This window comes from Pseudorca crassidens, chromosome 2 (assembly GCF_039906515.1).
Source record: "Pseudorca crassidens isolate mPseCra1 chromosome 2, mPseCra1.hap1, whole genome shotgun sequence".
In the NCBI taxonomy this organism is placed as follows: Eukaryota; Metazoa; Chordata; class Mammalia; order Artiodactyla; family Delphinidae; genus Pseudorca; species Pseudorca crassidens.
Window position 1 is genome coordinate 69,571,342 of NC_090297.1, and position 22,401 is coordinate 69,593,742.

Consider the following 22,401-nt stretch of genomic DNA (forward strand, 5'->3'; position numbering starts at 1 on the left):
GACTCTCAACCACTGCGCCACCAGGGAAGCCCAAAGGGCAAGTTTTGATAAAGCAAGTAGCCGAATTGGAGAGGCCCACATGGTAAGAAATCTAGGGTGACTATGGCAACAGCCAACAAGGAAAAGAGGCCCTGGGTCCAACAACCTATGAGAAACCAAATTCTGCCAACAAGCACGAGAACTTAAAAGTGGATACTTTCCTGGAGGAGCCTTTGAATGAGATGCTAGTGGATCTCTTGACTGCAGTCTTGTGAGACACTTTAAAACAAGTGTTCCATATAAGCCATGCCTGGATTCAGCACCCAAAGAAATGAGTGTTTTCTTAAGCTGCTAAATTTGTGGTAATTTTTTATTCAGCAATAGATAACTAATGCAGATTGTGGTATCTTGAAAGGGAGTTGCTGAAGAACAAATATCTATAAATGTAGGTGTGGTTTTAGTAGTGGGCAATGAGTAGAGTCTGAGAGGATTTTGGAAGCATATAAGATAGCCTAAATTGACAAAAAGACTGTTCTGGACTTAGAGAACACTGCTGGCGAGGGCCAAAAGGAAGTGAGAAACACTTTCATGCAGTTACATTAAAATCTATCTATATTGCACTTTGAATTCATGTTTTAAGGGCACATTATTTAGTGACATCATACACTGGTTACTTGGAAAATTATTGCTTCACTGAGTTACGTAAATTCTCGAAAACTTGACACATTTCATTTACGATTTCAAAAAAAATCACATTTGTTAATATCATCACTAATTTCATCAGAAAAAAATATTTAAATACCAGGAATCTGTCAACATAACAGTGGTAGATACACATTTTTCAAAATTCAGGGTTTTGCTTGAAAACTTGAATTTCATTATTGACATCATGTTATCAATTATTTTCCTTAAAACTACAGGCTCACAGTTTTTTGGTAAGTGCAAATGCCTGATTAACCATAGTTTGTATGTTGGCCATTGTTGCAAGAAAAAAATGATGTTCCATGATAAATGTGGTTAGTTCATCTCACCAATCACAAAAACCACATAAGTGCTTTTCATAATGAAAACCAATGTGCTGTGGAATATAGAAAAGTGTTTTTGGGTTACATCACACTATGTATTAAAAAGGACATGTGCCTAAAGACCAAGATTTAATAAAATCAATATTTTTTTACTGTTTTATCAAGATATTCTTAATTAAAACTGGCATTTCCTTTACTGTATAGGCATGGCAGTGAAGAATAAATATTATCAGTACAAATTTCTGCCCCTGACTTAATTTATGCTAAGATGCCAAGAGCTTAACCCAAGATTCCTTCTGCACTATCATACAAATGTCAACACAATGAAATGAGCAAATAATGTATTTTGACTTTGTAGATGTCCTGAGTCTCAGGAATTCCCAGTGATCTGAGGACCACACTTTGAGAACTGCTATTTTATACTATAGATTCAGATCCATGGCCTTTCTCTACCCCTTATTAGTTTGACTTCAACTTATGTTGCCAAGAGTAAAGTTCAAGGATGATTAGCTGATGCAGCAGACTCCTACAAAGATAAAAATCCCAAATAAGGTAATTGACATTAACAGGACAGACACCAAGGGATGAGTTGTGCCATTTACCCTCTAGGGACCTGTCAATGCAGCTAAGTTCGGTGAAACCAACAGGTAGAAGACATAAGGAAATGTTGAGTGTCTTATTCCAATTTATTTATGCTGTTGGAGAGCTTGCCAGAGGAAAAATTACATGTCTCATATACAAGAAGCTCTTAGCTTGTTTTTACATATTTTTATAACATCAAAATTCCTTCCTCTCTTGCTTCTCCATAAGTTCTGTCTCTTTATCCCCCATGGAGGCTCCTTCTGCAGTCTCATAGTACACCCATCCTAGGTATATATGTTAATTTCTGGATGCTATTTCTTTCCATTATCATATCTTTAAAATATGAAATGACTAGATATTTTATCTCCATCATATATCGCTGACAATAGTTTGTACTAACTAATCTATTCTTCAATGTCTTTATACAATGCTGTACTTTTTATATCTATCTATTTATTATTAAAACACTATTAAACCAAGACAAACCTTTATATTTTGTTTTATTCCCCATCAAACAGAAAATTTATTTTTCTAGAGCCACTTTTATCTAGGCCATGCCATGGGCAAATACATACTTAAATTCCTCAATCTATCATCAACTTTTTTCCTAACAACCGAACCCAGGTCTTACAATTTTCTGTGAGTATCTCAATATAGTTTTAGCAAGCCAAACTTTATGTACCAGACACTGCAACTGGAACAAGAATGCCCTTGAGGAGTTAAAGCATATGCAGAAAAACAGAAACATAGACAATATGTTACATTAAGAATTATAATGTCCACAAAGTTTAATAATAGGAAGTTAGTTAATATTTGAACTCAGTAAATTCTTAATTTAATGTTTGTCCATGTCTATATATTACTAATATTGATAGATATTTTAGGTACTTGTTTTAGATAAGGCTGATCTTATCAAAACTAGATGTTAGAAGAAGGAGCTTACTTAACCCACGTGGGTGAGACAGGACTCAGTTCATAATGGTAAGAAAATAAGTTTTTTCTATAAAAATCAATGGAATTTAAGATTATAGAGCTTCTGGTTGTTAAAATAAATTATATAACTTGAAAATCAAGAGACATAAGAGAATGATGACTTTACAAATAGATCTAATGATATACTAACTAAAAGACTCTATTAAATAGTCTATAACATTGGGCTGGGCTCCAGAACTGACAATGTTCAATTTGGGAAAGGTTGTTCCTTGAACGAAAAAGTGAAGTTTTTCACTTCACTTTGCTTTTCTGGAGGGAAAAGCAAATACTATAGAGCAAAAGTGACAAAAATTTATTAAAATACTATTTATTTATCTATTTAAATTATTTTGCTCCTTTGATTTAATAGACTGATTGTGAGAGAGGGACTGTGATTCCCAGGTGGTAGTTATGGTTTGGGATTTGATTAGGAGAAAATATTGTTTAAATGAGGAAGTCAGATATAAATTCGTTTTTTTTTTTTTAAGTGATAGTTAGGCAGAGACCTATGTGCATATTTGGGGAACATCATTCTAGTCAAAGGGAACATTCTATGCAAAGGTTCTGAGGTAGGAAGAAACTTCATCTACTGTAAGTACAATAAAGAGGTCAGTGCTACAAAACGAGAGTAAACAAAGGGAAGAGTAATAGGAGATGAAGATAATAGGGGTGGGATCCTGTATCCTCTCAGGCTACTGTAAGAACTTGGGAATTTTTTCCTAAGATGAAAAAGTCGTGAAAGTTTTGATCATAGGTGACATCTTTTTCTAATAAGCACAAAAATACTGTGTAGGATAATGGCAACCTTGACAGGGTCAAAGACAGAATGAAGAACCCAGTTTGAAAGCTACTGCACCAGAATAAAGGACATATTATGGATATAATTTTAAGGTAAAACTAGAATTTGCTGATGAATTGGATGCAGAGAATGAGAAAAAGAGAAGGGTTAAGAATGACTCCAAGAATTTGTCTGAGCAACTGGAAATAAAGCATTGTCATTAACTGTGAAGAAACTTACTATATTTGTTAATGATGATCAGGAATTCAAATTAATTGAGAAGATAATTGCATGTCAAGATGTGTAAGAGGGGCAAACTTTGGTTTCTAGCCATGGCAGAGTAATTGGTATGAGACCCATGCTTCTAAAGCAAACTATATAGAAATGGACAAAACATGTGAATCTGTTTTCAAGCATTGGGCAGTATGCATAAGTGCTGTGATCCATAAGAGAAGGATAACTCTTATGAACCCTAAGTTCAACCAATCTTTCTTCCTGGGGGTATGTTCTGAATTATGGCCTAATGAGATGACAGATTTGTTGAGCTGAGAAGTCAAAATCAAGATCTGCTAAAGTGTTTAAATTTGTAGAACAGGTTACTAAAGAGTAGAAAGGTGCACAGAAGGTAGACACAGAAATATGCAAATATTCCTTGGGGTTATTTGTCTGAGGGCTGGGCTGTGCATGTATAGGGCAAGAGTCCAACGAGGTCTAACAGAGAACAACTTCTAGGAAGCTGAGATCAGAACAGAGACTCCAGAGGTCATGGCATATGGAGAGATAATAGAATTCTTAACTTTCCAATGAAAATTAGACCTGTCTAGGAAGTTCATTGCTCACTTGAGATTCCAAAAGTCCATGCCAACTGAAATTATTACAGTGTCCTTGATTGAAAACAAAGCACAGAATTAGAAAGAAAGAAAGGAAGAAAATAGACATTCTGAAGCAAAGAATAAAACCAAATCTGACTTGAACAAGAAGACACTTGACAAAAAAAATCAATAATTCTTGAGGGAACACAACACAATCCAGACATCCTACAAAGTATAATCCACAATATCAAGCATAAAATACCTGACATGTGAAGAAGCAGAAAAATATGACCCATTATAAATTAATAAAAATTCACTAAAAATAAAATTTGAGATGACTGCAAGTGTTAATATTCACAGGTAAGGACTTTTTAACAGTCATTATAAATGTGGTTAATGATTTAAAGAAAAAGATAGGCATAATGAATAAATACATGGGAACCTATTAGATACTGAAAAATAAAAAGTCAGCAAACTTGAAGATGGATCAATAAAATAATATCTAATTTGATGAGAAGAAAGGAACATATTGAAAAAATTTAACAAAGCATTAATGATTTGTGGAACAATGGCAAGTGGTCCAACATGGTTGTAATTAAGTCTAACATCAAGAAAACACAGAGAACAGAGCAGAAAATATATTCAAGAAAATATCACCAAATTTATGAAAAACATTAATGTATAGATCCTACAAGCTTAATATATCTCAGAAAAACTGGGGTAAAATAAAACCATACCTAAGCATATCAAAATCAAACTTTGCAAGACCAAAGTATATCTTGAAAACAGCAGAGTAAAGGACACATGCAGAGAAACAAAAATAAAAATAAAACTGATGGCTGACTTCAGATCATAGAGAAATGTGGGCAGGAAGACACTATCTTTAAGGTGGTAAAAAATATTTATATTAATAATTCCAGAATCTTACATACAACAAAAGTAATATTTATATGAAAAAAGTGATACTTTTAGATAAGGAAAAAAATGAGAACATTTGTTGACAAAAAATCGTACTAAAAGTAATGGTAAAAGGTAATGCTGTGGGAAGTTCTTCAGTTTGAAGGGACATTATACCAGATAGAAAAACTGAATAAATATCTATATCTAGATATATAGATATAGATAAAACAAAAAAAGAGTGAGAGGTTTAATGAAACTATACTATTGTTAGAATTTTATATAAGATGGTTTAATATTAAATATGAGTACAATAGTATATTTAAGGATATACATTGTAAACTCTAATCAGAATATATATAATGAATACACACATATCTAATAAGTACATATACATGTATGTGTAAGCATATATATACTTATACATATATATGAAAGTATGACTAAAGTCAATAAAGAAATCAAATGCAATACTAGAAAATATTTAATTAACCAAATGAAGGCAGAAAATGAAGAAGTAGAGCCATATAAGCATTATAATAACTATGAATGTACTAACTACTCTAATAAAATGGCAGAGAATTGAATCCTGTAGGAAGTAATCCATCCAACAGAAAATAGGGGTTAAGAGCAAAGGGGACTGAGAAAAAGAGACTAGCAAGAGAGTAGTAGTGTGGGCCCAAAAGTCAAATTAAGTATAAGTTTTCAAGAAAAAAGAGTTTATCTATTTTGTCAAATGCTACAGATCAATAGGATAAAAACTGAGATATTACCAGTGGATTAATTTACCTGGAAGTTATTGGTAACTTTAACAAGAGCTGTTTGGATGGGATGATATGAATGGAAGCCTGATTGTAATTGCTCCAAGAGACAATCACAGAAGAGGAACTAGGAAAATGAGTATGTTTCACAAATTTAAAGCATTTTGCTCTAGAGAAAGATGGAGAAAGAACACCTGACTTCCATAAAAGAAAATATTAAAGTAACAGAAATAAGCAGGAGGAAGTTGATAAAAAAAATTCCATATCTGTCTCTCAAGCTCAGATTTCTATTTAAAATGAGAGACATGTCACAATGCTAAGTGTACTTCAGTGGTTGGAGAGAAATATATTGAGAATAAAGTTCTCATTTTTTCTGCATCCTTATATTTTGGTGTCTTTCTATATGTGTCCCTGCTGCATTATTTTTTCCCTTTTTCTTCTCTTTTTTTCTCACATTTTTTACTACTTTTTCTGTTCTTTACAAAAATAATTATCATTATAATTGCATCTAGACTACAAACTTTACTGTATACTTTTTGTTCAGAATGTTAAATTGAGTTCAGTGGAGTCCTTAAAACAAAATTTTAGTTAACAAATAAGAATAACAATATCTACAACAAAAATCTTTGAATAGAGAGGGCCCTAAAAAGTCTAAAAAAAAATTTTGAAATTTAAGTCAACCAAATTTACTAAAAGTAACAGAATATATCAAAAGCTCATGGCCTATTCTGCCAAAATTATGCTCTAAATATACATATAAATACATATGCACATTATTTCTTTAAATTATTTAAAATCAGATGCTACTTTAAGGCAAGTTTTAAAGAAAAATAATATCATGAGTACTTTGATGTACCATTGACCATTCTTACATGATATAATTTGCTACCTATGTATCCTTGGTTATAACCCTTCCATTTCTCTAAAAACTGTCTGCACTCAGACACTACTTGATGTGTTCTATATGCCACCCCAGCTGCCAATATGAGGCTTGTGGTCTTAGAGGTAAAAAAGAAGCAGGTCAATTTGGATGTCAATGTTTTTCAATTAGCTAAGCTGCTGAACTAAACTTATCTCCCTAGGATTCAGCTATTTATACCTATACAGATTGGGTAAGAAGAGGTTTTTTTGAATTTTTTCACTGCCTGTATCAAAATAAAAATAAAACAAAAAGGACATTTTTTTAAAGCCTGATGATTGTGCCCTCAACTTCAACCTGTCAGGCCCCCAATCTCATGACTTTAATTTAAAGAATAAAAATTTTGTCTAGTGTGTGTGTGTGCTTCTCTCACATGACTACCCTCTGCTTGAAAGTTCTATAGCCTAGGGTATTTATCACACAATTGATGGGGTTTGATTCCCCTTGCTCTTCTTCTGCTAAGGATTACAGTTAGCTAAACAGTTTTTCTGCTGACCAAAGTTTATTTTTAACCTAGCTAGTTTCTTAAAGAAACTGACTTCTTGGAAAAGTTTATATTCTAAAGCTTATTTGAACCTACACTCCAAAACAAAGCAATAATGTTTAAATAGACAAAATTTCCCTATATTAACATTTAACTCGACTGTTTTGCAATCTATTCCTCTATCTCTGACGAATTTCTTATCTGTAAAAAGTCTCCCACTGTGAGAAATTTGCTAGAGAACACCCAATAATCATGTAAATGATTGCCATCTAAGAGAACGGCTGGTTTTCTCCTAGCTTTGAAAATGATTGGGGAAAGTTCACTGAGTTAGGTGCTTTACTTACAAGACATAAACTAACATCTGCACTTGAGTTCCATTCAGAAATCTTGGTTTGCATATTTCTAAGTACTAATACAAGAAGAAGGCATCAGGGGTTCAGATGAAACACTACAGAAAAATACCACTGTATGATTGTTCATGAACGGTGAGAAAATCTTATCATTATTGACACTGTCTAGTGGATTGGATATCTTGCACAGCATTAATAGTGAAATGTCCTCAACTTTCATCTCCTGTATGGCAGCATTTTGCCATGGGGTTGTTTTTTAAATCAAAAGTGTTAATTTTATTTTCTTGATTATTTTGATCTTCGTATGAAGATTGTGCCATCCTCCTTAAATTGTTCATAATTGAATGAATTGTAGTTTTCTGAAGCAGCCATTTGTAATATTTTCCAATAGTGGATGAGGGAGTGGTATGTTTTAGACTTTAAAGTCTGAAGAATCCCTCCTAAGATTCCACAGAGACAGACTGTTCCTTTCATATGTGGTAATCTATATTTCTTCGTGTCTGCCTGTCTGAACCAAATCAGGTCCAGAAGTTTTTCCTACAACTCTGCCTGCACTGATTTCTCACCAGTAAGGTATGTCTGTGGACTCTGTCCCTGCACTCCAATGTCAGTAGTTTTGCTAGTGCTTCCTGAAATTGACCATTTACTTTGATAGTGAATTTTATCTAATATTGACTATTATTTGAAATACGCATTTTTGCTTAGGTAGCTTTTCTCAGTCTCTTAGTTTTATCATAGCAGGTTTATGACTTTATTTTCCTTGTTGATTTTGTGTGGCTTCCAGCAGGAAAGAGAGGATGATTCTACGTTGGCTCTGCTATATTTATCCAGCAAGTCAGGACATTTTTTGAAATTGAAACTTTAGGAAGACTCTAAAATGATGACTTAAATGTGATTGACTTACAGTATAGGAAAATAATTTTATATATTTATGTAAACTGTCAATATAAGCATAATTGCACAGGTACAGACAATGACTATAAACATTGTATTGGGATTCTGGTGTGCATTTCCAGCACTTTTTATATAATAAAATGGCTGTTTTGTTCAAATCCTGTTTTTCTATTTCCATTGATCAGAATTATGGCGGTATTCTATACTAAGATGTTATTTTCTTGTGACAGGGACTTTATTTATAGTACAGTTTTTTAACTTAATTTTACTATTCTGCCAAATTGTTTCCACCAGTTTTTTCTACTGTGTATGGCTCCATTTTCCAAAATGGAATAAACCACAATTTAGAGCTGTTGAAAATGAAATTTGAATTTCATATCTTCTACTTTTTGCTTGAGTCATTTTGCAAAACTCACTCATTTCTTTGCAGTTTGATGAAAAAAATAATATGGAACTCTAAGAGCTATTATGGCAGTTCAAAGATATTATGTATATAAAATGCCTAGTACAGATTCTGACAGAGAATATGTTATTATGAAAATGACCATGATCCAAACATTCTGCCTTCCTCTAGTAAGAGCATTCCATGGCAGCCATTGTGTTTTATACACTCATTGCTATATCTGTACTAACAGTAGGGGTATTTCAAAATTTACTCTGGCTGATTGGAACAATATATTCCAGATCATAGTCTGAAGTCAAGATACAATGTTGGTTTTGTTTTCGTCTAGAGTCATTCTTTTTCCCATGTAAAACTGTAGGACCTTTATCTACTTACGTTTGCTTCAGGCTTTTAGTCCCATCTCTTTGTGGATTATCCACATATTTCAAAAATTATTATGTTTGAGGTTACTGGAAAAAAATATCATCAACAAATTTATTCATGTATGATTCTCTGTGTCTTTGAATATTGAGCTAATGAAAGTAAATTCTTTTATCTAATCACTGTGTTATATAGTTCATGCTTAATAGAGATAGTACTCAATAGTTTATGGAAAACTTCTGTACACATTACCTAATTTGTTCTTCACAACTGAGGTAACTGTTTTTCTCCTAATTTTTTTTTTCTAAAGGAAGAAAGGGAAACCTTGAGAGAGTAATAATTGCATAGGCTTCTTTCTCCATATAAATTTACTCAACAAATATTTATGGAGCATTCACTATGTATCAGGAACAGTTCAAGGTGTTATGACACCTAAGTTTTTTAAGCAGACTAATACGTTTACCCTATGGAGTTTATAATATAGTGAGGAAAGATAAAAAAATGAGTTATTAAGGATAAGTTATTTGTGTTTTAGGTAGAATGGTTATATAGACAAAACCCATCATGAGATCTAGTGCCCATTTTTGAATACCAGGTATTTTTAATTGTTATTCTTTTCACTAGTAAAAATTATTGTTTCAATCATAACCTTAAGCAGAGTGCTAATATACAAAAAGATAAAAGTGCGGCTGCAAAGGCTGAAGTGAGAGCCAAGAGTTATATTGCCGAATTTTGCTCTCTGTCAACCTACAGCATTCTGAGGTACCTCTATAGATTGCTAGAAATCCTTGAAATAACTTCTGCACTATATCAGTAGCTTAAATGGAAGAATGATTTAATAAACTTTATAAAAAGTTGAAGTAGTTTTAAATTCATTAAACTTGCACAGAAATCTTTCATTGTTTCTTATAAAAGACCTTGGGAATAAATAAATACCATATTTCAACTATTCTCCTGAAGAAGTCTACATTTTATATAAATTGACACATCTCAGTATAATATGTAAAGATTTTGGAATATTATTTGAAATGTATGTTTACAAGGATATCAAAATCAGGTAAAGACACTGTCTACTGATTTAATTATCTCACAAAAATTCACAAAACTAAGTCTCCAAAATCAAACATATGCTAAGAAAAGAAAATACAAATATTTTAAGGACATTTTGAAGGTATTTGCCATTGTTGTGGTCAGGTTAGAGAAGCAAGTTATATTCCTAAATATTAATATGATTTTTCACTTGTTATCTTGGTAAGCTTCCTCTTCTTGGGGAAAATTAGATCAAATATTGCTTTTATTTAAAAATATATGTTGTATATTTCTGAGCAATCCTTGCTCAATGGACATTCATATATATATAAACTTGTCATATTCAGTTGAATTGGAATTTTCCACATAAATATAATCAAAAAAAGGAATAAGCCTAATACACTATAACTATGAAATATTTCATCTTTCAAAGCAAAATGACCACATTAAATAAAAGATAAATTGAGATAATATATTTTTACTTTTCATGACATCATTACAAAATATAAAATTCTGAGTCAATATGTAGATCCACTGTGTACTCCCACCTTGCATCTTTTCAATACTTTAATATTCAATACTTAATACTTAAGTTCTTAATATTCAGAACTTAACTAGGTCACTGTTACTATTTCTGATTCTACTTCTCTCATAACTTATGATGATTTCAATATTATGCATAGATGATTCTATGAAATCATAATCAACATAGATGATTTTACCAAAATTCTGGTTTCCAACTTTTTTTACTTCCTTTGTCCCTGTGATCTCATCTTTCTTGCTCTCTTATTCCCATGGCATTACACTTGACCTTATCATTACAGTGTTAAGTGCCAATACTGTGTATTTTAAATTTTAATTTCCTAACCATCACTTTCTAGTCTTTTATCTCACTGCCTCTCATACCTTAAGCACTAAGAAACTTCAAAATCCTCAATGCCTTTAGTAACCATAATACATTGTTTTAGCACTTTTTCACTATTACTTTGTTCATGTCCTCATATCCAACTTTATATAGATTAAATTCTATGTTCAATCATTAAATTTATTTGCCTGCACATATATTCAGTTATCTTACACTTCTCTCACTTTATCTTATCCAGTGAGCTAAACAATAACCCTGCTTACATCCACTTTTCTTGCTTCCATACTGGTATAGTTAAATATGGTTGGAAAATGTACACTCACACTGCCACACATGTGGCACTATATTCAACTCACTTCAATTTCTTGAAACTGAAATCATATAGGCCCAATATTCTTGCAATATTTTCCCAGTAAGTTAATCTCCTACTCTCCTAAATGCTATATTTTTACTTTCTCTCTCATTAAATATTCAACACTTTTCCCTGTCCTAACTCTAATCTGATTTAATCATGATTCAGATTTCATGTGGAAGATAAAAGCAATCAATATAGAAACGTGAATGTTCTCAAGTGAGAATCCACTCTTATACCTGCATCTGTATGCATGCACTGTCACTTTCCTCAGGCACAATGGATGATCTACCCAAGCTGCTATCAATGACCAAATTCTCATCTTGTGTACTACTTCCCATCTCTTCTCATCTATTTAAGGTCATTGCTATAGTAATGTTTTTCTCTCTAATGAAAAATTACTATGTCCATTTTTCCCTGTTTACTGTGTCTTTTCCAACATCAGTAGTTGGAGGGAGGCTTGAGGTCAATAGATATAGTTGTATTTGAAATATGACAAAAATACAGAAAAGTACACAAATCATAAGTGTATAGATTGATGCTTTTTCACAAAGTGAACACAGTGATGTAACCAGTACTGAGCTCAGGAGAAAGAACAGGATCAGCACCTCAGAAGTCTCACTTGTGACCCCCGCCAGTGTCAGCCACCATTTTGACTTCTCACACTTTTTCCCATTCTATACAAATGGAAATTACAATATATGCTTTTTTAGTTTAGCTTCTTTTGCTTAACATGATGTGTATGATATTCATTTACATTACTGTGGATAGTTGTAGTTCATTCATTCTTAATACTCTATAGTTTTCTATTGTATAAATACACCAGAATTTACTTACCCTTTTTACCTAGGACGGACATTTGAATTACTTCTAGTCTGGTAGTATTACTACTATAAGTAGTGTTGTTATGAACACTCTTGCCTCTGCTTTTTTGTGAAAAGATACATGTATTTCAACTAGTGTATAACTAGGAATGGAATGGCATATTATATTTAGATTTGTAATATGTATCTAATACACGTATATATTGATAGATTAACTATCAGTGTGCTTGTCTGCAAAAGAAAGGGCCTTAATTGTAAGAAAAGGTACAGAATATAATGTACAAAATCTATGGATTTAAATAATGTCAATATGTTTAGTTTCTCAAATATATTTATCTGCAGTCCAGAATTTCTTTGGAACTCTAGATTCAGCTCTCCATTGGCCAACTCAACCTTTCCACTTTGCTGACTGATGAATATCTCAAATTAACCTACCACATCATACTTTAGTCCTTTGCCCAAACTTGTTCCCTCTCTAGTCTACTACGTTTTGTACAATAGCAATTCCAGTATTTCAAGTAGTGTTATTTAGCGATATGATATTCAAATCATTTTCAACTCTTCTCTTTCTTTCAGACTCTGCTTTAATATTTGGCAAATTCCATCAGCTTTACTATAAATACTCAGAATTTGACTACTTCTCAACAGCTCCACTGTTAATAAGGTCAGTCAATTTAAGTCTGTCAACCATTCAGAACTGAGTCATCGTCTCTCCATTCAGTCTTGCAATAGCCTGTGACAATTCTCCTTGATTTTGCCCTTACCCCTTTCAGTTTATTTTTAACATAAGAGTCAGAATAAACTCATGAACCCATAGAACATAACGAGTTCACTTTGCTAAGAACCCTCTAATGTCTTTCAATCTCATTCTAAGTAAATCCAAAATCATTATACAGTAATGACTCATAGGGTCCAATGTTATTTTCTTTCCACCACTTTCTGTCACATTTTTCTCTGTGTTTCTGACTATTCTTTTTACAATCCTGGTTCTCCATTCTGTTCACTGGCTTCCTTGCTGTTCTCCTAACACAGTCTTGCTTCAACGTAGACTATTTGCATTTATTGTTCTAAATGTGTGAAATAGTATTTTTCCCAAATACTTGATGACTTCCTCCCTCACTTCCTTCAGATTTTTATTAGATTGTCTTCTTTCAAAAGGCTTTTCCTAACTACCCTGTTAAAAATTGCATTCATAATCCATGACCTCCCCTTTATGTTTCCTTTTACTTATCTTTTTTTGGTAAACAAATTTTCCTAGTAGAAACTGTGCTCCACACATGCCAGTAACTTTTCTGCTTAGTTCACTTTATATTAAACAATGAAAGTTTAATATATTATTCTTGTACAAAACTGGAGTTTAGGAAAGTGGCTGCTATACAGTATTTATGTAACATATATTATTGAATGAAGCAAAAACTTCAATAGATTTATTATTTGAGACTCCTCATTGAACATATTCTTATTTTTAGGCCAAAGTCCTAGCCTCTCTATTCTGTCAAGCCAAAAACTCAGCAAGACTCTTTTAACTTCACACAATAATTGAATGAAATAAATATAAGGCTGTGTTTTTCTTATTTCTTTGAGAAAGTTAGGTTACACCATATAAACGTCTTACCAAGGTAAGTCCCATAAGCAATACTGGCCATGTGATACTAATGACATTGTGAGTAAACTGATCAAAGCCAATCATCTACTTTGGTTTCTTATTATATGCTGTTTTAAGAACTAACTAATTAAATATATAAATAAATAAAGTTCCTTACAAAGGCTCTTTCATAGCTCTACTATATTCCAAACATTAGTAAAATAACTAGATAAATGAATCTGTATCTGCCCATTTCAAAAACCTAGAAAGTGACTCATATATTTAAATGTGTATAATTTTTAATGAGATTGCAAGTGCCCTGGAGATTTGGGTCAGTCATCGACTCCAACAGAATAGACTTTAGAATTTGATTGTGAAAAAAACTGGTTTTGGAAGTCTGAAAACAACGTTTATCAGATTTGTGAAAGAGGGTAATTAATTTAATGTTTATGTATGTCAATTTCCTCTTTTGTAAAATGATGATAAGAAATATTTATTTATTTTCATAGGTATTAACTGAGCAGCTACTGCATAGTAAGCACTGTGCTTAGTGAGTGTATGGTACTATAGTTGCAAAATGAATATTATAAAACATGAGACAAATAATTATATAAACTAAATTACACATGATAGAGGATTTCAAATTCTAAAACAAAATGAATATGGTAGCTACTTTTCTTTTTTTTTTCTTTTTTTTTTTTTGTGGTACGCGGGCCTCTCACTGTTGTGGCCTCTCCCGTGGCGCAGCACAGGCTCTGGACGTACAGGCTCAGCGGCCATGGCTCACGGGCCCAGCTACTCCGTGGCACGTGGGATCTTCCCAGACCGGGGCACGAACCCGTGTTCCCTGCCTCGGCAGGCGGACTCTCAACAACTGTGCCACCAGGGAAGCCCCCTATTTTTTCTATTTTTATTTGGAGGTTGAATTATTTTCCATCCTTGAAGAGAACATTTCCAAAATAATATTGAAAAATTGAAATTAAAGTATGATGGTAACATTATTAATTTCATTAAACAAAAAGGAGCTTTAATGTTTATAGTAAGAACATTACATAAAAAAGGGAAAAATACAAGGTTAAAAATGTATAACCATACATTAATGTTAGATTATTACTTTTTTATTTATACATTTAATTAATGCTTATTAATAGCCATGAAAAGACAGTATGCTGGTAACCATGAAATACTGAGAGAAGAGTAAAATTAAATTATATAATGGTGGCTGTCATTTACTAATGGAATTTATATATCAGGCACAGTGATAAGTGCTTTAAACCAGTTATCTCATATAATCCTCTCAACAGCCCAGTAAGGTTGGCTGTCAGTGTATCTATCACAGTGGGCATGAATTTTGGAAGAGAAATTTCTAGATTTCCAGTTCTGTCATTTGTGCAAGTTAATAGGTATCTAAATGTGGGCATGCTCATAAACATATACAAGCCTCATCAGTAAATGTGGGAAAATGACAAATCCCATCTTGTACACATGAAACAATAGACGTAAGGAGATTTGCTTACTTATTATTTTTTGATACAGTGCTAAATAAATGCTATTACAGAAATGTCTCAGTAAATGATATCTATTACAATAAGGTAAGCTTATCAGCTCATTTTACAGATGAAGAAATTGTGTCCCAGAGAAAGTAAATAGTATGGTCAAGGTCTCTCCAGCTGGTAAGTAACAGAACTTGGATTTGAACCAAAGCACACCTGACCCTGTTGTCTGTGCTTCTAACAAGCTCTCCATGTTGCCTTCGTTCTTGACTTTAAGAAGTTTTTAATGTACTTGGTGAGAAAGAAATATATTTGTAATCAGATATTGAAATGAGATTCTTTCTCAAGTTTTAAGCAAAGGCCAAGAACACTACAACAAATAAGGGAAGGTGTCAGATTACTTGAAAGGAACATGCTAAGAGATTATGAAAATTATTCTACCAACATTAGCTCTTCATCTACCTTGATGTTCAAAAATAAAGTTGAAAGGACTGGAAAATAGTGTTCTTTGGGAGAGTGTTGTCAGTAGGCTATATGTTCTCTTATGAAGGAAAGGGGGGTACATTTTCTCCAACATAAGGTTGAGGGGCTTCAACAGAAATGCTTAGAGAACTTGACATGAGCCTGGGATTTCAGGGGGCACAAAGATAGGTTTTAACTTTATTGAGACAATTCCAAGGGTAAATGGCAGAGGCTAGATGGCTTTTAGATGGAGTAGGTATGATAGAGAGGTTTGCATTGGGAGAACTAACTCGATCAGAACTATGCTGCCTATTGTATTTCTGAAAAGTAATCTCACACAAGAGGACCACCTGGGGGGCAAAGATACCCTACTGAGGCTTTGGGGATAGTGGGGAATCAATAGTAGGCACAACAAGAAGAGTCACATTATTTATACCAAATCATTTTCCATTGGAGTTTTCCAGTAGAAGTTTCTTTGAGGAGGCTTAAAAAATTTCCTATAAGATAATGAGCCTGAAATTGTACATCTGTCATCATAAGCAACCTGAGTCAGATTATAACTGTACCAGCCAAGTTGAATCCTTTTTACCACTTCACTCTCCTTCTCGTATCCCAGCTTCAACTTGGAGAGGCAAGAAATTATAACTGTTTAGTGAATTGAAAAGAACACAGACTAGAATTAATAAAGATATTGACCCTATGTCTCCCTGCTCCAAAAATCACCACTTGAGGCTTCCAACCAGGGGTGGAGAAACTTTCCAAAGATAAGAGCTCAGAATTGTGATATTATATTGGATGGAGCTTAATTAGTAAAATGAGTCTGTTCCTATGACTAAAAGTAATCAGAATATATGGAACCTGTCACAAATACCTTTAGCTAAAAGATAAATAAAACAGGTCAGGAAATATATGAAAATCCATAAATGCACATAGTTCAGAAAAGGATGGGTAGCCACAGACTTCTGGATACATATGAAGTAAGATCTGGTAGCTAGTGATATAGGAGATAAAGGGGGAAAAAGAATCCCGGATGATTCTCAAATTTTGAGTTAGTATGACTGGAAAAGAGGTATCAATTATATTAGACCATTCATAGTAAGAAAAAGGAAACAAAAACAGGAATCCTTCTAAATCATGTCTAATATTTAATAGTAAATAGTTTATTCTTCCGTTCAGATACGGCTCATGAAACTATATATCTTGGTCAGATAATACATGTTTAAAAAAACTCCTATGTACTTGGTTATGTGAAAGGACAGTCAAAACCCTTTAAGCTAGGATATTTTTTTCTCTTGCTAACTTTTACAACAGAAAGGATTTATATTTATATCTACAAATAGATATTAAAATTCTTCTCATGAGAGCACTCAGAATTTGCTTCGTTTCTTATACCCTCATCTTACTGTTCCCAAAGCAGTTTAATACTTCAGCCCGTATGTGTGGTGTCACATACGTTTCATATTCAAGGACCACTTCTAAATTTGGGATTATTTATAGAACTTTATCCTGACATTTTAAGATTCAGACAATAAGTTGCTAACCTAGCAAGACATAGTATGCCCCATTCCTATCAACTAAGCTCCTGCTTCATTCTGAACCTAGTGTTCGGTGCTTACGTTTGGGACACTTAGCACCTTTTTCTCTCCCTGGAATTGAATCCCAGCTCTAACTCTATATCTTCCACCTCATTTGATCTGTCAGTTTGGTTATTATCACTTACATGTATTACAATAACCTTAACATATAAAAAGCTGTTGCCCCCAGTACAGTGTCATGTTGTCAGAATTACTTACAACCAGGGGTTATAGTTAAAATATTTAACATTGAGGAGTCACTGACATCCATTACTCACAAGGGTTGCTGCCTGGGGCTCTGGAACAGACTCCTGGAATTTCCTTGCTGAGTATATTAACATTGTGGTTGTTCACTTTTATCGTCAGGAAGGAGACCCCAGGGAAGAAAACAGGATAACAGAGACATTATGGGTGGAGCGGCATTCAAGGACTTAATGTGGTAACAACTTATATGTTTCATGGATTAACAACTGGTCCAGTCATTCTCGTGCATATAAACTGCATTCTTGGCTAAATAGAAAGTCACACTATTTGAAAGATGATGGAGGTTTGTGAGGGAAATGAGGGAATTCCTGGACTAAAAGCTTGATTTAGCAGCATCCGCTTTGTCAGTCAGTGTCTGACAAATGTTCTTAGCCCACTCTAAAATCTCATTTCTAGAACAATGAATCTGTGAATCTGATACAGTATAGATCTGTTTAAAAGCCTCGGTGGCTCTCTGTTTCTTATGGAACACAAGGCAAATTCATGGTACTGTAATCTAATGCTGTAAACAAAGATGCAAAATATGTGTATCTTTTCTCTACAATTCCCCACCTCGCCTACATTCCAAACACATTTTTGAATGCCTGTGTTTTGATATTGTGTTTCGACAAAAAGATTAATGAGTCTTTGTCTTACAGTCTGTTGAGTTTGACATGTGATTCAATAATTACAGGGCTATGTTATGAGTGTTGATAGTAACATGTCCCAAGTTCTGTGGGACCAGATTTGGGAGTGACTCCCTGAACTTGGTAAAGCAGACAAAAACAATGGAGTTGGGAACAAATTTTTTAAAGAGACGACATATGAGTTTATTCTGGATGAATGAGTAGGAGGTGGGCTTCACCGATTCTTGCAGAAGAGGAGAAAGTAACAAAGCAGGACAGACAGTTTACACAGCCACATTAAAACAAGAAAAGTAATTCCCTGCTTGGGAAAGAATACACAGCTGGGGAAATGTGAATGGGAGATGAGGGAACCAATCACAAATGACGATTATAATATGCTAAGGAGTTTTACATCTATTTAGTAGGCATTGGGTGCCATGTTCCATAATTATAATCACACCCTGTAAACATCCTCAAAGGCTCCCCATTGCCTTCGAAACTAAATAGCCTGCTAAGATTTAAATTGAGCAAAGTGTATTCTAAAAGTAGTGTGGATTAATGCATTGTGATTATTGGTTTATCTGCCTCCCTTTTAATTCTATGAATCCTTTGAATCCTTTCTATGAATCCTTCTATGAATTCTAGAATTCTGTGAATCCTTTCTATGAAGGAAATATAGTCTCTGAAACCAAGTCATTGCTCAATATTTTGGATAAGTGAATGATGTCTTAAAATCATCAAGCAAAATAACTACAAAAACAAGAATCTTTATGCCTTGTTTCTCCATTCTATAGCCTTATACACTTCAAAGGAAAAGTAAATGTAGTTCCATGATCTATTATTCCTAGCTTCAATGGCAAATGTGATTTAAATATTTAAGGGAATAAAATGACTTCAAAGTTTTGGCCTTAAGGGGTTTCCCTGGTGGCGCAGTGGTTGAGAGTCCGCCTGCCGATGCAGGGGACACGGGTTCGTGCCCTGGTCTGGGAAGATCCCACGTGCCGCAGAGCAGCTGGGCCCGTGAGCCATGGCCGCTGAGCCTGCGCGTTCGGAGCCTGTGCTCCGCAACGGGAGAGGCCACAGCAGTGAGAGGCCCGCGTACAGCAAAAAAAAAAAAAAAAAAGTTTTGGCCCTGATGTAAGTCCCTGTACTCAACTAGTTTTATTAACTATTTTAAGAGAAGATTTACTGTAATAAGATTCCCACTACTAAAATCCAGTTTAATCCAATTTAATCCCAAAGGACACAGTAAAATATTATTAAGTGTAGTCACCGTGCTATACATAACATTCCCATGACTTCTTTATTTCATGTACCTTTGGATCCTCCTCACTCATTTCACCCACCTCCAACCCCCTGCCTCTGTTCTCTGTATTCCACAACCACCTATCTGTTCTCTGTATCTATGAGCTTGTTTTTGTTTTTAGACTCCACTTATAAGTGAGATTATATGGTACTTGTGTTTATCTGACTTATTTCACTTAGCATAATGCCCTCAAGGTCCATCCATGTTGTCACAAGTGGTAAGATTTCCTTCTTTTCTTATGAGTGAAATATATATATGTGTGTGTGTGTGTGTGTGTGTGTGTGTGTTCATTGATGGACACTTAGATTGCTTCCATGTCTTGACTAACATATATGACGTTACAATTAACATGAAGTGTACATAACTCCTTGAGTTAGTGTTTTAACATTTTTTGGATAAATACCTGGAAGTGGAATGCTGGATCATATGGTAATTATATTTTTAATTTTTTTAGGAAACTCTATACTGTTTTTCATAATGGCTGCACCAGTTTACATCCCCACTAACAGTGCACATGTGTTTCTTTTAATCCAGAACTTTTTATTTGTTATTTCTAGTCTTTTTGATAAAAGCAATTCTAACTGGTGTGAGGTGATATCTCATTGTGGTTTTTTTTTTTTTCATTGTGGTTTTGATTTTCATTTCTCCGATGATTAGTGATGTTGAGCATCTTTTCATGTATCTGTTGGCCATCTATATGTCTTCTTTGGAAATATGTCTATTCAAATTGTCTGCCCATTTTTAGTTGGATTGGGTTTTTGCTATTGAGTCATATGTGTTCTTTATATATTTTGGATATTAATTCCTTATCAGTTTATTTATTAATTTTTAAAGTTAATTTCTATTTAGATCTCACTATGTGCTGCCCTCCATAAAAAGCGGGTTTAAGTTTGATTTCACTTAATACTTCCAACAACCTTGTAGGAAACCTGTTAGCCTTTGTTTATGAGTAGAGAAACTGTATCTTTGTTAATTTGTCTAAGAAATCACACTTACATGCTGCAGAATCAGAATCCAAACTCAAGAAATATGGATCTACTGATGGGTGTGCCATATCTTTCCTATACAGTGCTTTCAATTTAAACTGTGTGGTTTCTGTTTTCTTACTTTTGTTGACCTATTTTTTTTTCTTTAGCTATTATCCATTGTTAAAATTGGATATGGTTAATTGTTAAGCTTATTTATATTATATCCTTATGGACTACTATTTTTCTTGCTTTACAAGCTAATAAAGGCCTCTGTCAATCACCATACTGACACAAAAAGTAAAAGGCCATGGCATTCAGTGCAGCTTTCTGGACTCATACTATCTCCAGGTAAGAGAAACAGTGGGTTTTATTGTGTACTTTATTTTATATTGTTTTATTTTTATCCAAGAATCATTCATATATTAGTCTTCTAGGGCTACCACAGCAAAATACTACAGACAAGGTGGCTTAAACAACTGAAATTTATTTTCTCACAGTTTTGGAGACTGGAAATCCAAGATCAAGGTGTTAGCAGATTTGGGACTTTCATTTTGGCTTGCAAATGGTCACCTTCTTGTTGTGTCTTCACGTGACCTTTTCTCTGTTTGCATGCATCTCTAGTGTCTCTCTTCTTATAAGGAGAAAAGTCATATCAGATTAGGGCCCTAATCTTATAATCTTGTTTAACTTTAATTACCCTTTAAAGGCCCTATCTCCAAATATAGTCTTATTAAGTGTTAGGGCTTCAACATATGAAATTGAGGGAAACACAATTCAGTCCATAACAAGGCATACCCTTTAAAAATACCTAATATTATAGTGGGTTTACAATGAATGGAAATTATCTCTGTCAAGCTCTATTCCTCAGGATCAGTTATTTTTAACCATTTTTAAAAATTTTTATTGGAGTATAGTTGATTTACAATGTTGTGTTAGTTTCAGGTATACAGCAAGGTGAATCAGTTATACATATACATATATCCACTCTTTTTTTTTTTTTTTTTAATATTCTTTTCCCATATAGGCCATTACAGAGTATTGTGTAGAGTTCCCTGATCCAGCAATCCTGGGCATATACGCAGAGAAAACCATAAGTTAAAAATATACATGCCCCTCAACATTCATTGCAGCACTATTTACAATAGCCAGGACGTGGAAGCAACATAAATGTCCGTCAACAGAGGAATAGATAAAAAATACGTGGTATATATATATTAACATCTTTATTGGGGTATAATTGCTTTACAATGGTGTGTTAGTTTCTGCTTTATAACAAAGTGAATCAGTTATACACATACATATGTTCCCATATCTCTTCCCTCTTGCGTCTCCCTCCCTCCCACCCTCCCTATCCCACCCCTCCAGGCGGTCACAAAGTACTGAGCCGATATCCCTGTGCCATGCTGCTGCTTCCCACTAGCTATCTACCTTACGTTTGTTAATGTATATATGTCCATGCCTCTCTCTCGCCCTGTCACAGCACACCCTTCCCCCTCCCTATATCCTCAAGTCCGTTCTCCACTAGGTCTGTGTCTTTATTCCTGTCTTACCCCTAGGTTCTTCATGACATTTTTTTTTTTCTTAAATTGCATATATATGTGTTAGCATACGGTATTTGTCTTTCTCTTTCTGACTTACTTCACTCTGTATGACAGACTCTAGGTCTATCCACCTCATTACAAATAGCTCAATTTCATTTCTTTTTATGGCTGAGTAATATTACATTGTATATATACGTGCCACATCTTCTTTATCCATTCATCCGATGATGGGCACTTAGGTTGTTTCCATCTCTGGGCTATTGTAAATAGAGCTGCAATGAACATTTTGGTACATGACTCTTTTTGAATTTTGATTT

At 33.8% G+C, this 22,401-nt stretch overlaps 1 long non-coding RNA gene across 2 annotated transcripts; it reads left to right on the top strand.

Moving 5' to 3' along the window:
* The first annotated feature begins 8,020 nt into the window (after positions 1-8,020).
* LOC137210770 (uncharacterized) lies at positions 8,021-21,740 on the top strand. Of its 2 annotated transcripts, XR_010936716.1 has the most exons (5): positions 8,021-8,132; positions 12,863-12,950; positions 17,767-17,839; positions 20,801-20,891; positions 21,568-21,740. It is a non-coding gene; the product is annotated as an uncharacterized lncRNA (long non-coding RNA). The 2 variants fall into 2 exon arrangements; XR_010936710.1 differs by lacking the exon at positions 17,767-17,839.
* The last annotated feature ends 661 nt before the right edge of the window (positions 21,741-22,401 follow it).